The 17,905-nt window shown below is 45.6% G+C and overlaps 1 protein-coding gene across 3 annotated transcripts in view; it reads left to right on the top strand.

Moving 5' to 3' along the window:
* Window positions 1-17,905, top strand: part of ppp1r16a (protein phosphatase 1, regulatory subunit 16A) — a 100,818-nt gene that overhangs the window by 475 nt on the left and 82,438 nt on the right. The window contains exon 1 of one of the 3 annotated variants that reach the window (XM_080214152.1): window positions 5,900-6,248. The exons of 1 other annotated variant lie outside the window; for it this stretch is intronic. The gene's annotated coding sequence lies outside the window, so the exon portion shown is untranslated. Of the gene's footprint in view, window positions 1-5,899; window positions 6,249-9,086; window positions 9,188-17,905 lie in introns of those variants that run through there. One more of the 3 variants, XM_080214157.1, reaches the window with a different exon arrangement.

Below are 17,905 nucleotides of genomic sequence, written 5' to 3'. Positions count from 1 at the left end.
AGGATATTTTGGCCTTGGAGGGAGTGCAGAGGAGGTTTACTAGGCTGATACCGGAGTTGAGGGGGTTGAGCTATGAGGAGAGGCTGAATAAACTAGGCTTGTACTCGTTAGAGTTTAGAAGAATGAGGGGAGATCTCATTGAGACGTATAAGATGATGAATGGGATGGATAGGATAGAGGTGGAAAGACTCTTCCCGCTCAAAAAAGACAGTAGGACTAGGGGGCACAGCCTCAAGATAAAGGGGGGGCGGTTCAGAACGGAGTTGAGGAGGAACTTCTTCACTCAAAGGGTGGTGAATCTCTGGAATTCTCTGCCCGTTGAAGTGGTGGAGGCTGCCTCGCTAAATATTTTTAAGAAGCGGGTTGATGGGTTTTTGATAAGAGAGGGGATTAAGGGTTATGGGGAGAGGGCGGGAAAGTGGAACTGAGCCACGACAGATCAGCCATGATCTTATTGAATGGCGGGGCAGGCTCGAAGGGCCAGATGGCCTACTCCTGCTCCTATTTCTTATGTTCTTATGTTCTTATGTTCTTAGTGTGAAAATCCCCTAGTCGACACAGTGCGTTAGCGCTGCTACCTCACAGAGGCCTGGGTTCGATTCCCGGCTTGGGTCACTGTCTGTGTGGAGTCTGCACATTCTCCCCGTGTCTGTGTGGGTTTCCTCCGGGTGCTCCAGTTTCCTCCCACAGTCCGAAAGCTATGCTGGTTAGGGTGCATTGGCTGTGCTAAATTCTCCCTCGGTGTACCCGAACAGGCGACAGAGTGTGGCGACTATGGGATTTTCTCAGTAACTTCATTGCGGTGTTAATGTAAGCTTACTGGTGTCAGTAATGAATAAACTAAACTTGTACCCCAGCACCTGTTGGAATGTGGTGTTACAGTCGTAGCTAGGGTGCAGAGAAAGATCAACTTAACGCAAGGTAGGTCCATTCAAAAGTCTGACAGCAGCAGGGAAGAAGCTGCTCTTGAAACCAAAAGAGAAAATGCTGGAAACTCTCAGCAGGTCTGGCAGGTCCATCTGTAAGGCGAGAAAAGAGCTGACATTTCGAGTCCAGATGCCCCTTTGTTCTTGAGTCAGTTTGTACGTGTCCTTAGACTTTTGTATCTTTTTCCTGATGGAAGAAGGTGGAAGAGAGAAAGTCCAGGATGCGTGGTTTGATTATGTTGGTTGCCTTTTCATGGTATTTCTGGGTAGAAGTGATGTGGAGTTGCCAGCGTTGGACTGGGGTAAGCACAGTAAATAGTTTCACAACACCAGGTTAAAGTCCAACAGGTTTATTTGGTAACACGTGCTTTTGGAGCACTGCCCTTTTATCAGGTGAAAAGTCTGACAACACCAGGTTTTAGTCCAACCTATTTATTTGATAATATTCTCACTAGCTTTCGAGGGGACAGCCTCTTCGTCAGGTGAATGGAGAGTTCTGGCCTCAGACAGAGCATATAAAGCACAGACAGTTTAGAGATTAACTGACTGTCTGTGCTTTATATGCTCTGTCTGAGGCCAGAACTCTCCATTCACCTGACGAAGAGGCTGTCCCCTCGAAAGCTAGTGAGAATATTATCAAATAAATAGGTTGGACTAAAACCTGGTGTTGTCAGACTTTTTACTGTGTTTACGCCAGTCCAACGCCAGCATACCCACATCATGACTTTTATCAGGTGAGCAGTGCCCCAGAAGCTCTCTCTACAAACTAAACCTGTTGGACTTTAACCTGGTGTTGTAAGGCTTCTTACAAGGTAGAACTGGTGCAGTTTGAACGGGAAGAGTTGGGATCTGCTTGGGCATGATGGTGATGGATGCCAAGTGGAGTTGAGCCCACAATCAGATCAGCCATGATCTTGTCAAAGGCAGACTTTGAGGGGCTGAATGGCCTACTCCCACTCCTGCTTCCTGTGTTTTGTAAAGTGCAGCATCCTCAGGATGAAACCTGTTCACATCATCAGGCTGGTTCTACATGAGAAAATTCATCGAATCCCTACAGTACAGAAGGAGACTAGTCAGCCCATGGAGTCTGCACCAATTCTCTGAAAGAGAATCTTACCCAGACCCCACCCTATCCCTGTAGCCCTGCGCATTTCTCATGGCGAATCCACCTAACACACACATCTTTGGACTGTGTGAGGAAACTGCAGCACCCGGAGGAAACCCACGGGGAGAATGTGCAAACTCTGCATCGACAGTCACCCAAGCCGGGAATGGAAGCCGGGCCTCTGGCGCTGTGAGGCAGCAGTGCTGACCACTGTGGTATCCTGTTTGAGGGTCTGGGAGATTTGTGAGCCAAGAGCTATTGGGGTTTGAGGTTAGGTTGCTATGACTGTGCTTTTTGTTAGTGCTCTAATAATGTTTATAATCCCAACACAAAGTGAATCCTCAGCCGAAGTCTTTGACCATTTACTCTGGATAACTTGTAAAGGTTAATTGTATGAATATCACTATAGGTCCTTCAATGACTCAGTGTTAAATTTTGTTTAATACATTCTGTCAAGTGTCTTGGGAATATTAAAGGTAATATACAAATGTAAGTTGTTAAAGGTGCTATGTAAATGCATTTTTTGTAATGATGTTTATGTCAAGGCACAGTGAACTCTGACCTCAGTAATAAATTTAGCATCACTTGAGGATTGTTGCTCAGATGTCTGAGCCATGAATCATATCTGTACTTCATGGCAATTATCATATTACAGTAATTGTTTCTGTAATCTTACTGTAAAAACATTAATAACTAAACCTGCTGATCTGAATTATTTCCCCTACTTCCTCTTGGCATTCTTTTTAAAGATAAATTTATTTCTCATTTTTTTGAAGGAATGTGGTGTGCTGGATATTATTTTTCTCTCTGATTTGATTTATTATTGTGACATGTATTGGGATACAGTGATAAGTATTGTTTCTTGCGCGCTACACAGACAAAGCATACCATTCATAGACAAGGAAAGGAGAGGGTGCAGAATGCAGTGTTACAGTCATAGCTAGGGTGTAGAGAAAGATCGAATTAGTGCAAGGTAAGTCCATTCAGAAGTCTGACAGCAGCAGGGAAGAAGCTGTTCTTGAGTTGGTTGGGACATGATGTCAGACTTTTGTACCTTTTTCCCAATGGAAGAAGGTGGAAGAGAGAATGTCCAGGATTAATTATGCTATCTGCTTTTCCCAGGTATTTCTGGGCCGAAGTGGTGCAGTTTGAATGGGAAGAGTTGGGACCTGCTTGGGCATGATGGTGGTAGAAACCAAATGGAGTTGAGTCCACAATCAGATCAGCCATGATCTTGTTGAGTGGTAGAGCTTGAGGGGCTGAATGGCCTACTCCCACTCCTGCTTCCTGTGTTTTGTAAAGAGCGATCACGATGTGGAGATGCCAGCATTGGACTGGGATAAACACAGTAAGAAGTCTCACAACTCCAGGTTAAACTCCAACAGGTTTATTTGGTAGCAAAAGCTGCTGGCTTTCACAGAGCTGCCCCTTTGTCAGGTGAGTGGGAGTTCTAATCACAAACAGGGCATATAAAGACACAAACTCAATTTACAAAATAATGGTTGGAATGCGAGTCTTTACGGGTAATCAAGTCTTAAAGGTACAGAACCTGCCGGATCATCGATATGGATGCCATCATCTCTCGTGAGAACACCATCCACCAGGTACACGGTACATACTCTTGCAACTCGGCCGACATTATCTACCTGATACACTGCAGGAAAGGATGTCCCGAGGCATGGTACACTGGGGAGACCATGCAGACGCTACGACAACGGATGAATGAATACCACTCAACAATCACCAGACAAGACTGTTCTCTTTCTGTTGGGGAGCAAAGAACAGCACAGCACAGGAAACAGGCCCTTTGGCCTTACAAGCCCGTGCTGCCCATTTTAATACACTCAGTGAGTGCCTTATTCAAGTCTTACGTCGCTCATCGACGTTTTTGTCTACCTCTAGTGGAACTCCACAGTAAAGGGGTCATGGGCATTCAGTCTCTGATCTTCAGGTAAGCGTTCTCCAAGGCGGCCTTCACAGCACATGACAGCGCAGAGTCGCTGAGCAGAGACTGATAGCCAAGTTCCACACACATGAGGACGGCCTCAACAGGGATCTCGGGTTCATGTCGCACTATCTGTAATCCCCACAACTTGCCTGGGCTTGCAAAATCTCACTAACTGTCCTGTCTGGAGACAATACACATCTCTTTAACCTGTGCTTAATGCTATCTGCACTCGCATTGTCTGGCCTTTAAGACTTGATTATCTGTAAAGACACGCATTCCAACTATTATTTTGTAAATTGAGTTTGTGTCTTTATATGCCCTGTTTGTGAATAGAACTCCCACTCACCTGATGAAGGGGCAGCGCTCCGAAAGCTAGTGGTGTTTGCTACGAAATAAACCTCTTGGACTTCAACCTGTGTGTGGTTTTGTAAAGTGCAGCATCCTCGGGATGAAACCTGTTCACGTCATCAGGCTGGTTCTACATGAGAAATATCATCAAATCTCTCGAGTGCAGAAGGAGACTATTCAGCCCATTGAGTCAGCACCAATTCTCTGAAAGAGAATCTTACCCAGACCCATCCTATCCCTGTAACCATGTGTATTTCCCATGGCCAATCCATCTAACCTGCACATCTTTGGACTGTGGGAGGAAACCGGAACACCCGGAGGAAAGCCACGCAGACATAGGGAGAATGTGCAAACCACACACAGACAGTGACCTGAGGTCGGGAGTTGAACTCGGGTCTCTGGTAGTGTGAAGCAGCGGTGCTAACCAGTGTGCCACTGTTCGTTTGGAGGTGAAAATCCATGTGCTTTTGTATTCTTGTGAAGTTACTCTGGCATTGGTTAAAATATAATTTAAAAGTCTCGGTCAGAGTTCTCTGGCTATTCACACCAGTGGGATTCTCCGGTCCATCCGGCAGCGCTCCCCCGCCTGCAGATTTCCCGCTGATCTGGGGTGAGGCCAGTAGGAATTCCCAGTGCACCCTCACCCCCCCTGCATGTTCCCCACCAGCGGAAAGTGACGCAGCTGGGAGGCCAGAGAATCCCACCCCTCTCCAGGAGTTGAACCTGTCAATTTGCAGCATTTTCTCAACATTTCAAAAGCTGTTTTGATTGTGTAAATAAGGAGAAAGGTTCTTCCAGAAGCAGGGGAATCAGTAATCAGATTGAAGAGAATTGGCATTGAAGCAGAGGGGGAAATGAGAATGTTTATTTACACAGCCATGCTGACCTGGAATGCACTGCCTGGCAGGCTGGGGAAAACAGATTCAGTAATAACTTTAAAAAAGGAATTGCCTTTGTACACAGCAAGGAGAATGTGCAAGCGAGTAGGATCATTGGGATAACTCTTTCAAAGAGCCAGCACAGGCACAATGGGCTGAATAGTCTCCCACACCGTAAGCTACTATGATTCTGCCTCTCTGACTTTGGACGGAAAGATAGAGATTTGAAGCAACCCTTTGAGTTCAGGAATGAAGACAGGATGTGCTGGAAAACCTCACAGCTCTGTGTGGAGAGAGAGAGACAGAGTTGATGTGTTCAGCCCAATATAATTCTTCAATTCCACGGGGTCATATGGAGCTCACTGTTAACTCTGTTTCTCTGTCCACAGGTGCTGCCAGACCCACTGGGTTTATCCAGCACTTTCTTTTTTTCTTTCAGATCTCCAGCATCTGCTGAATTGTGTTCATCCTTTGAATTCAGAGCTCGTTATATCACCGTCATCAACGACATAGAGCCAAACAGCACGCAAGGTTATAGTCAGCTGGATCTGTGCCTAACCAGCCATTAAAATCCAGCCAGCCTGGTTTTGGGAATGTCTTATTGGCTAACAAACTTGTGCCAGTTACCTTCTTGGACTGGATGTTGCGTGTGAGTAAAGTGAAAGGCACTTGGCTTCGTGTCCCCCTCTCTCTCCCTCTCTCTCACTCACTTAGCTGATTGTAATGCCTGACATCAACTCTCTTTCATATTCAGACAACTAAGCCCGATAATGGGTCAGGAGGAGCAGGCTGTGTATTGTAGTGAGCCGCGTGTTGGCTGGTTCTGAGTGAATGCACTTGAACACTTGGCTGTATTGTGCTGAACAAGTTAAGTCGACCCAAGTGGAACTTCCCACGTGATGGACATTATTCAGCAACTGTAAATCTGCCTCGTGTGCATTTGGAGATTCCATCGCGAGGACACAGGCATCTTAAATCTGTCCTAGGGATTAGAGACAGATTTACAGAAACAACGTCAGCAAACGTTAAAGCTGGCTCACCAGGTATTTTAAAGGGGACTGAGTGATGTGTAACTCTTTGCTGGAATCCTGCGCATGTATGGTGAATTCCTGGGATGTGGGCACAGCTAGTAAGCCTGCTGTATATTTATCACCAATCATTGCTCTTGGAAGTGATGGAATTGTTTAGTGGCTTGATGCATTTGGGGAGAGGGAAATGCAGTTAACATTTTACACCCAAAATGGCACGAATAAAAAGCAAAATGCCTCAGATGCTGGAAATCTGAAATGAAAACAGAAACTGCGGAAAATCTCAGCAGCTCTTGCTGTGAGTCCAACATGACTCCTCTTCAGTGAGCATTTGAGTCACTCACATTGCTGTGGCTCTGGAATCACATGTAGGCCGACCAGTTAAGGACAACAGATTTCCCTCCCTAAGGGACATTAGTGAACCAAATGGGTTTTTTTTAATGTCTTATTTTCTGAAACCTACTTTTCGTTCCAGATTTTGTTGGAATTCTCGAGCTCCTGTGGTGGGATTTGAACTCCCTCCCGTTCTCTGCATTATTTAATCCTGTAAAATGAGCACCACTCTGTGATGCCAACAGTTTAATTTAAGGGTTGGTTTGCAGCAGCCTTTGTGTTTGTAATAATAGCCCGGGGCATGTTCAGTGTTCTGAAGGTATGCAGCCAGGCACCATGGAGTGATTTTTGCCATTGCAAGATCAGGTTCCCGTTAATACTAATGACATTTTCTGGGTTACTGTGTTAGATTTCACCTGAATCCTTGGCTGGGATTAAGTGCCTGGCTGTCACTCTCATTTTAGTGTTGCGTTTGTGCTGATGTTTAACTGAGTCAGGTAAACTGTTAGTACTTTCCTCTGTCGTAAACTACGACAGGAGCAAAGTGTGCGTTTTATTTTTAAAGTTAAGAAAGGCAAGGTCCAGTGTCCAGCTCGTTGCCTGGAAAGGTGCTGTGGAGTTTCTGATATTTGTATCAAGATGTTTAAATGTTGTTGAGTTTCTTACCCCCAGAGAAAGACATTGGGAGGAACTTACTGCAACTGAATCTCTCTCAGATTTGTTTCCCAAATTCTGCTGGATACCAGTTGTTTTTGATACCCAGTTGCTATTAACCCCAAACCCCTGTCCTTTTAGAATGATGTTGCAATTACTATGAGGTATTTAATTCATCTGGCCATTATTTAACATGATCTTTTGAAGTGAAATGTCAGAGGCAGAGCTGAAACAACCCTTACCGTACAGCTGTCAGAAGCAGGGGAGACTCTGGCCAGAGTCCCCTCTCTGTGAGCTAGCCACGGCAGGTTCTTTACTTTGGACAGGCTGGGGGTAGGGGGGTACTCTCTACCCTTCCTCTCACAGGCTTCCTATCTGTCTCTTTTTTTCTCCTGAATTCGTTATCTTCTAGTTTTCCCTCTACCTCTAATATCTAAAGCACAATTTCACTGCATTGTTACAGCACAGAAGGAGGCCATTCATCCCATCCAAAGATGCGCAGCTTAGGTGGATTGGCCACATTGCCACTTCGTATGTCAAGATGTGTAAGCCAGGGGGAATTAGTGGGGTAAATGCATGGTGTTAAGGGAATGAGGCAGGAGGGTGGGCCTGGACAAGATGCTCTTTTGGAGAGTTGGTGCAGACTCGATGGGCCAAATGACCTCCTTCACCGTAGGGAATTCAGTGATTCTGTGTGTCTGTGCCAGCCTATAAGTGAACAATGCCACCATTTCCCTGTCCTCTCTCTAAAACTGCACATGGGCGGCACTATGGCACAATGGTTAGCACTGCTGCCTCAGCACCAGGGACCCGGGTTTGATTCTGGCCTCGGGTCACTGTCTGTGCAGAGTCTGCACGTTCTCTCTGTGTCTATGTGGATTTCACCCGGGTGCACCAGTTTCCTACCACAGTCCAAATATGTGCAGGTTAGGTGGGTTGACCATGCTAAATTGCTCCTTCATGCCAAAAGATGTGTAGGTTGGGGGAGATTAGCATGGTGTATGGGGATAGGGTCTGAGTGGAATGCTCCAGTGGAGACTCGTTGCAGACTCAATAGGCCGAATGGTTGTTGGATTCTATGATTTTTCACGGTTAAGCAAATTTTTGTTTGTATTAAGTACCGTGATCACTTTGTTTATCCTTTCTATTAGGACTGGTCCCAGTCCAGTTCAGGTGCAGCTCCTTCCTAACCCAGTACTGTTGCAGTATTCTCTAGAATGGAAGCCCTCTTTCTCCATACCCGTCCTTGTTGCTAGAGTGAATGCAGGAGAGCATTGATGTATTTAAGCGGATGGGGAATTGGTTAGCTCAGTTGGCTGGACAGCTGGCTACTGACGCAGAGTGATCCCAACAGCACAGGTTCAATTCCCCTGACCAGCTAAGATGAAGACTCCACCTTCTTGACCTTGCCTGATCCTCAGGTTAAATCACCACCAGCCTATGGTTATCTGGATTTATGGCGACTTTACCTTTATTTACATAAGGGAGAAAATGTAGAGGGTTATAAAGGCAGAGTGGAGAGAGGCATGTGTAGAATATAAACAGCAATGTAGACCAGTTGGACTGGATTGTTTAATTTATTCTATTCATTCACAGGATGTGGCTAAGGCCAGAAGCATTCATTGCCTTTTCTGAGCCATCCTGTGAAGGGTTTAGAGATGATTGTTAAGGCAAGTTCACATTGCAATTGGAGACCCTTTGTTAGAGGAGTTGCTCATTTGCAATAGGTTAAACTTATTGACTAAGTGTTAACAGAAAGAGTTTCTAACAACGTAAAGGAACTTTTCCATTGAGTCATTGAATTCATCTGAGTGATGACAAACAGTGCCACACCCTGGTCTAGCTGCTGCAGACTTGTCTCAAGCTGAGAGGTTGTTGTACGTGAAGTTAGGGGACAAGGCTCACCTTTTGTTCCTGGAGACAAACCTGAGGCTCCCACTCCAGCAGCTTCCATTACCTCTGTCCAGGTAAGAGGCAGCTTTCTATGAACTTTGCTCCAAAAAGGTGGAAATGGTTTTGTCAATGGAGCAAGCTTCCCTGTTTCTTTCTCACCGTATGTTTTCAGACCTCTGTTTCCAAGTTACCTGTCAGTATTTGTGTTTGCACGGCAGAAGCTTCCTGCTAACGTATAGAGAGAACGCCAGACCCAGAGTGGAACAATGAGAAATGGGGTCTTCTCCCAGTGACCTGACCAATCCCTCAACAGTTATCCTGAAAAATCCACTCCTGACCACACTGTTGTTTGTGGGATCTTGCTGTGCACTTAGTTGGCAGCCTAGATTTGATTTGATTTATTATTTCCACATGTATTAGCATACAATGAAAAGTATTGTTTCTTGCGCGCTATGTGGGGAGAACATGCAGACTCCGCACAGACAATGACCCAAGGGCAGAATTGGACTGGAAATGCTTTTAAAAAGCATTTAGGCAGTTACATGTGTAAGGTGGGTATAGAGGTAAATGGACCAAATACGGGCAATTGGGACTAGCTTCTAGTTTAGAAGAATGAGGGGAGATCTCATTGAGACGTATAAGATGATGAATGGGATGGATAGGATAGAGGTGGAGAGACTCTTCCCGCTCAGAAAGGACAGTAGGACTAGGGGGCACAGCCTCAAGATAAAGGGGGGGCGGTTTAGAACGGAGTTGAGGAACTTCTTCACTCAAAGGGTGGTGAATCTCTGGAATTCTCTGCCTGTTGAAGTGGTGGAGGCTGCCTCGCTAAATATATTTAAGACACGGGTTGATGGGTTTTTGATAAGCGAGGGGATTAAGGGTTATGGGGAGAGGGTGGGAATTTGGAACTGAGCCATGACAGATCAGCCATGATCTTATTGAATGGCGGGGCAGGCTCGAAGGGCTAGTTGGCCTACTGCTCCTATTTCTTATGTTCTTATGTTCTTATGTTCAGAGTTTAAAAAAAGGGCAGCATGGACAAGTTGGGCCGAAAGACCTGTTTCCATGCTGTAAACCTCTATGACTCTATGAACTTGGGTCACTGGCACTGTGAGGCATCACTGCTAGCCACTGTGCCACTGAGACGTCATGTTGGTGGGATGCAGTTGGACTAACTGGCTATCTCTTTCAACAGAGCCAGCACAAAATAATGGGCTGAATGTCCCGTAAGATGGCAGAGTTTAGTTTGGATGCACTATGATTGGCTAAGTGGCCTTTGATTTGGTTTAGAGTCATAGAGGTTTACAGCATGGAAGCAGGCCTTTCGGCCCAACTTGTCCATGGTATCTTTTTTTTAAACGCCTAAGTTAATCCCAATTGTCCGCATTTGGCCCATATCTCTCTATACCCATTGTACTCATATAGCTATCTAACTGCTTTTTAAAAGACAAAATTGTACCCATCTCTATTACTACCTCTGGCAGCTTGTTCCAGACACTCACCATCCTCTGTGAAAAAATTGACCCTCTGGATTTATTATCGTCACATGTAATCTTATACACTGAAAAGTATTGTTTCTTGTGTGCTATATAGCCATGTGCATAGATCCCTGAAAGTTGGCACCCAGGTTGATAGGGTTGTTAGGAAGGCGTATGGTGTGTTGGCTCTTATTGATAGAGGGATTGAGTTTAGGAGCCATGAGGTCATATTGCAGCTGTACAAAACTCTGGTGCGGCCGCACTTGGAGTATTGCGTACAGTTCTGGTCACTGCATTATAGGAAGGATGTGGAAGCTTTGGAAAGGGTGCAGAGGAGGTTTACCAGGATGTTGCCTGGTATGGTGGGAAGGTCTAATGAGGAAAGGCTGAGGGACTTGAGGCTGTTTTCGTTAGAAGAAGGTTAAGAAGTGACTTAATAGAGGCATATAAGATGATCAGAGGATTAGATAGGGTGGACAGTGAAAACCTTCTTCCTTGGATGGTGTTGACTGGCATGAGGGGACATAGCTTTAAATTGGGGGGGTGGCAGATATGGGATAGATGTCAGAGGTAGGTTATTTACTCAGAGTAGTAAGAGTGTGGAATGCCCTGCCTGCAGCAGTAGTGGGTTCACCAACTTTAAGGGCATTCAGATGGTCATTGGATAGGCATATGGATGATATTGGAATAGTGTAGGTTAGATGGGCTTTAGATTGGTTTCACAGGTCAGTGCAACTTCGAGGGCCGAAGGGCCTGTACTGAGCTGTAATGTTCTATGTTTAGAACAAGACCATTCAGTTCCTCAGCCTGTCTGCCATTCATGAGATCAGGGCTGATCTGCAGCCTAACTCCATATACCCACCCCTGTTGCTCCCTGTCCCTAATACCCTTCACTGTCAAAAATCTGTCTCACATTCACAGCACGATGGCACAGTGGTTAGCACTGCTGCCTCATAGCGCCAGGGACCCGGGTTTGATTCCCAGCCTTGGTCACTGTCTGTGTGGAGTTTGCACGTTCTCCCTGTATCTGCACGGGTTTCCTTCGGGTGCTTCGGTTTCCTCCCACAGTCCGAAAGATGTGCTGGTTAGGGTGCATTGGTTGTGCTAAATCCTTTCTCAGTGTACCCAAACAGGCGCTGGAGTGTGGTGACTAGGTGATTTTCACAGTAACTTCATACAAGCCTATTTGTGACACTAATTAATAAACTTTTAAACTCAAACTTAATTTCAGACCTGACCCAACATCAGCTGCTGTTTGAGAAAGAGGGTTGCGAATGTGTACTGTCATTTGCCCCTCATACCAACACGAAATGCCCCCAAGATCCTGGGTTGGATCTGTCTGTTCGGGCTGGGTAATTAAATCTGGCCTTGCCTAAGTGTTGAAGATGTGTTGTAAGATCTATGTTGACTGTGTCCAGGGAGGCTGCATTCCTTCCATTGTTAATACCTGGCACTCCCTCCCACGGTAGCACACTGCTGCCTGTCAGTGCCAGGGACCCGGGTTCAGTTCCCAGCTTGGCTCACTGTCTGTGTGGAGTTTGCACGTTCTCCCCGTGTCTGCGTGCGTTTCCTCCTACAGTCTGAAAGATGTGCAGGTTAGGGTGCATTGACCCGAACAGTGTGACAACTAGGGGAATTTCACAGTAACGCTGCAATGAAGTTAATGTAAGCCTTATTTACTCCTTTCCTTCTCTATGAACGGTATGTTTTGTCTGTATACTGTGCAAGAAACAATATTTTTCACTATGCTAATACATGTGATGATAATAAATGAAATCTAATCAAACACAGTGATCGTACTCAGTAATGCAACCCTTTAGAGTATTCCCAGAGGCAGCCAGCAATACTTGGGGCTCTGGCCCCAGATAGAAATGATGTGGAGGTGCCGGTGTTGGACTGGGGTAAACACAGTAAGAAGTCTCACAACACCAGGTTAAAGTCCAACAGTTTTGTTTGGTAGTACGATCCACAAGCTTTCAGAGCGCTGCTCTGACTTTAATCTGGTGTTGTGAGACTTCTTATTGCCCAGACAGAAAGCCAGATCTTCCATTGTGCTCCCTGCTTTTTTTTTATTTCAAAAATATACTTTATTCATAAAAACTCTGAAATAAGCCATTGCAAAACAACATTCCCAATAATTACAAACAGTGCAAAAAATGCCATGTTTACAGTATTTTACAATGTTAAAAGATATTACATTCATTACAATTCAGTTCTTTAACTATATGTATTCATCAGATTTCATTGTGTGCTATTATTTTTACAGATTAGCACACAGTTACTCAGTGCGAGCGTGTTCTATAGTTACTGGGCCCTCGGTCTGCCTTGGTTGAAAGGCTTTTAACGGTGGCCTTTCCCCATTGTGCCTTTGTGGTGACTGCCCCAAGCTTGAGAGTGTCCCTCAGCATTGTGCTCCCCTGCTTATCCTGTAATTGGACTGATTCCCCCTGGAATCCACTGTGCTAACACTTGCTGTGATTCAGGATTTAACACGGACTGTGGAGGGGATTCATCCAGTGTGGAACAATACTGAGGTAGTTTACTGAATCCGTTTGAGATAGGCATGTGTTTTAGAATAATAGAAACCCGTTGTTTGTTATCTGAAATGTCAAAGTCAGCTTCAATAGCAATCACAAGCGCAAATGAAACACAGCATGTGTGTAAATGGAGCAGAGCTGAGGCAGATTATCCTTCGAAGAGGATGGCGATGGAATTCCACAGTCCCACTCCTCTGGGACCACCCATTCATAAGGACGGAGTGAAATAAACTGGAAGCTGTTTAAGTTGTGTGCTACCCTTCTTGGGAATCACCAACTGATGTGTCAGGTCTCCAGGTCATCTTGGAATCCCTACAATGCAGAAGGAGGCCATTCGGCCCATCAAAACTGCACTGACCACAATCCTACCCCGGCCCAATTTCCGTAACCCCACATATTTACCCTGCCACTTCCCTGACACAGTGGTTAACTTAGCATGGCCAATCCCCCTAACCCACAAGTCTTTGGACTGTGGGAGGAAACCGGAGCCCCCGGAGGAAACCCACGCAGACACAGGAGAACGTGCAGATTCCACACAGACAGTGATCAAGGCTGGAATCGAACCCAGGTCATCCAGGCATTGTGAGACAGGAGTGCTAACCACTGTACCACTGAGCCGTCATGTCAGTGGGGTGCAATAGGACTAATTGGCTATCTCTTTCAAAAGAGCCAGCACAGAATAATGGGCTGAAGGTCTTGTAAGATGCAGAATTTAGGTTGGACACAGTTCAATTGGCTAAATGGCCTTCTCCACTCCTTTTTATGAAGAAATACTTCAATCTCAACTGAATGAAGATGGTGTTGAAAGTGCCTGAATCAGTTATTCTCTCTGTTTGTTCCTCTTCCTCTCTGCCTTGTGCTCCTTTATATGATGATTCTTAATAGTCTTCCTTGAAGCTGGGTTCGTTATTTATCCAAGTTTTTGCAGGCAGTGGCTGCCCTCACCTGAGATCTCTGTCTGAACATTGGAGTGTGGACAGGAGGGAATGCTTAACCAACATCCACACTTTGGCAGGCCACTAAAGTTAAGTAAAAAAAGTAAATTTATTTATTAGTCAAAGTAAGGTTTACATTAACACCGCAATGAAGTTACTGTGAAATTCTCCTAGTCGCTACACTCTGGCACCTGTTTGGGTCAATGCACCCTAACCAGCACGTCTTTCAGAATGTGGGACGAAACTGGACCATCCAGAGGAAACCCACGCAGACATGGGGAGAGCATGCAAACTCCACAGAGAAAGTGACCCAAGCCAGGACTCGAACCCAGGTCCATGGCACTGTGAAGCAGCAGTGCTAATCACTGTGCTACTGTGCCTCTAGGGTGGGGAGAGGTCACATAATTGACTGTCTTGGCTGCCCATTGTGAAGAGGTTTATTCCAAAATCCCACATTGTTCCCCGCCTTAGATCAGCTAGAGTCACACAAACACAGAATCAGATCCAGATACTTCAGAACCAGGAGAGTCAATGCCAAATATTTATGCTGTCTTTAGCCATAAGAACATAAGAAATAGGAGCAGGAGTAGGCCATCTAGCCCTTCGAGCCTGCCCCGCCATTCAATAAGATCATGGCTGATCTGTCGTGGCTCAGTTCCACATTCCCGCCCTCTCCCCATAACCCTTAATCCCCTCGCTTATCAAAAACCCATCAACCCGTGTCTTAAAAATATTTAGCGAGGCAGCCTCCATCACTTCAACGGGCAGAGAATTCCAGAGATTCACCACCCTTTGAGTGAAGAAGTTCCTCCTCAACTCCGTTCTAAACCGCCCCCCCCCCCCCTTTATCTTGAGGCTGTGCCCCCTAGTCCTACTATCCTTTCTGAGCGGGAAGAGTCTCTCCACCTCTATCCTATCCATCCCATTCATCATCTTATACATCTCAATGAGATCTCCCCTCATTCTTCTAAACTCTAACGAGTACAAGCCTAGTTTATTCAGCCTCTCCTCATAGCTCAACCCCCTCAACTCTGGTATCAGCCTAGTAAACCTCCTCTGCACTCCCTCCAAGGCCAAAATGTTGGCACCTATCAAATCGATTTAAGTTTAAATATGGTGCAGAATCAGATGTTAACTATAGATGCAAGTTATATAGCTAATTTGAATAGACAGGTGGCACAGTGGTTAGCACTGCTGCCTCGCAATGCCAGGGTTCGATTCCAGCTTAGGTAGTTGTCTGTGTGGAGTTTGTACATTCTCCCCGTGTCTGCCTGGGTTTCCTCTGGGTGCTCTGGTTTCCTCCCACAGTCTAAAAGACGTGCTGGTTAGGTGCATTGACTGGAACAAGTGCCGGAGTGCGGCGACCAGGAAAATTTCACAACTTTTATTGCAGTGTTAAAGTAAGCCTTACTTGTGATTAATAAATAAACTTTACTCTAAAGATGTTTGACTGGTTTTGGATTAGTCTCTAGTTTTAATAGAAGGCACAATGTTTGGTAATATCATGCATGATGTTTGTTTTAAATTAATATTAGAATTGCTGTGTTTACATTCACATGGTGAAGCTGTATATTTGTGGCTTTAGAAAGCTAATCTTTCTTTCTGTTATTTAAATCCGGGAGATTGGTTTGTTCCTTTGTTTAATCTTAGTGTGGACTGATTCCCTGAAAGGTAAAAATGTGGATCCCAGATTTCACTAGCTGGGCTGTAAGGGAAGTTTATCACACTGTTCTTTACTTCGTCACCTCCAGACTGACTATTCCAACATTCTCCTGGCCAGTGTCCCATCTTCTAATCACAAATTTAATTACGGACTTAGTGCTTTTCACAACTTCCAGATGTATTCGGGTACTTCAGAGCCATTGAAGTCATTTTTGATGTCTAGTTACTGCTGTAATATGGGAAAGGTGGTAGCCAATCTGTACAGCAAGAAGCCGTAAAACAACAATGTGTTAATGACCAGTAATCTCTTTTTCCTGTGATGTTTATTAAGGAGTAAATATTGACCAAGGTGCCAGCCAGAACCCCCTGCTATTCATATAAAACTAAGAAGTCTCAACACCAGGTTAAAGTTCAACAGGTTTATTTGGTAGCACAAGCTTTCAGAGTGCTGCTCCTTCATCAGGCGAGTGAAGAGTTTGGGTTCACAAACAGGGCTCTATAGACACAGACTCAATTACAAGATAATGGTTGGAATGGGTGTCTTTACAGATAATCAAGTCTTTACAGCTACAGACAATGTGAGTGGAGAGAGGGTTAAGCACAGGTTAAAGAGTTGTGTATTGTCCCCAGTCAGGACAGTTAGTGAGATTTTGCAAGCCCAGGAGTTACAAATAGTGTGACATGAACCCAGGATCCTGGTTGAGGCCATCCTTGTGTGTGCAACTTGGCTATCAGTTTCTGCTAGCGACTCTGTGCTGTCGTGTGTCCTGAAAGCCGCCTTGGAGAACACTTATCCGAAGATCAGAGGCTGAATGCCCTTGACTGAACAAAGAACAACCCAGCACGGGAAACAGGCCCTTTGGCCCAACGAGCCCGCGCAGCCATTTCAACAAAGCATTTTCCTACACCTACCCTGCCCTGTGTGTATGTGAATGGTACCCCTAATGTAGCCAGATTCAGGAGAGAATAGTGTAGGGTCAATTCGGTACACCAATCAGCCTAAGAGCACATCTTTGGGGTGTGGGAGGAAACTGGAGCACCCGGAGGAAACCCATGCAACCACAGGGAGAATGCGCAAACTCCCACAGACACTGGCCCAAATCCATGTGTCTGCACAGCTAGCAGTGATAGTCACTGAGCTGTTGTGGTGCCCATCTGAAGTGTTCCCCGTCAGGAAGGGAACATCCTGCCTGGTGATTGTCAAGCAGTGTCCATTCATCTGTTGGCAAGATCACACAGATGCTACAACAATGTACCATGCCTCAGGACATCCTTTCCTGCAGCGTTCTCACGTGAGATGATGGCATCCGTGTCAATGACCCAGATGTCTTGCAGAGGTTGCTGTGGCAGAGTTGTGTGGTGTCGTGGTCACTTCTCCTGAATGCTGGGTAGTTTGCTGTGAATAGTGGTCTGCTTGAGGTTGTGCGATTGTTTGAAGACAAGTAGTGGAGGTGTGGGGATGGCCTTGGCGAGATGTTAGTCTTCACTGATAACCATGCTGAAGGCTCCAAAGAAGATGTTGTAGCTTCTCTGCTCTGGGGACAATGAAGGGTACCCTGTTCACCGTGACCCTTGTTTGTCTTCTGAGGAGGTCGGTACGGTTTTTCACTGTGGTGTGCCGGAACTGTTGATCGATGAGTCGAGCGCCATACCCTGTTCTTATGAGGGCATCTTTCAGCGTCTGGAGGTATCTGTTGCAATCCTCCTCATCTAAATAGATCCTGTGTATATGGAGGGTTTGTCCGTAGGGAATGGCTTCTTTAACATGTTTAGGACGGAAGCTGGAGAAGTGGAGCATCGTGAGGTTATCCGTGTGCTGCAGAAGTGCTGAGGTGACCGTCCTTGATGGAGATGTGTGTGTCCAAGAATGCAACCAGTTCTGAAGAGTAGTCCATGGTGAGTCTGATGGTGGGATGGAGCTTGTTGATGTGATCATATAATTATTTCAATGATTGTTCACCATGCGTCCAAAAGAAGAAAATGTCATCGATGTATCTAGTGTACAGCGTTGGTTGAAGGTCCTGTGCAGTGAAGAGGTGGGGAAAGTGGGCGTGTGTTTGCTGTTGTTTCACCAAACAGGACCTTTACGTGACCAAGTGCAACTAGGGATAGGAAATAAATGTTGGCCAGACAGTGACACTCATGTCCCGTGAATGACTTAAAAAAAGAAAGATCGT

The sequence above is a fragment of the Carcharhinus amblyrhynchos genome, chromosome 2 (genome assembly GCF_965287045.1).
Source record: "Carcharhinus amblyrhynchos chromosome 2, sCarAmb.v2.hapA, whole genome shotgun sequence".
In the NCBI taxonomy this organism is placed as follows: Eukaryota; Metazoa; Chordata; class Chondrichthyes; order Carcharhiniformes; family Carcharhinidae; genus Carcharhinus; species Carcharhinus amblyrhynchos.
This window is presented reverse-complemented; position numbering and strand designations above follow the sequence as displayed.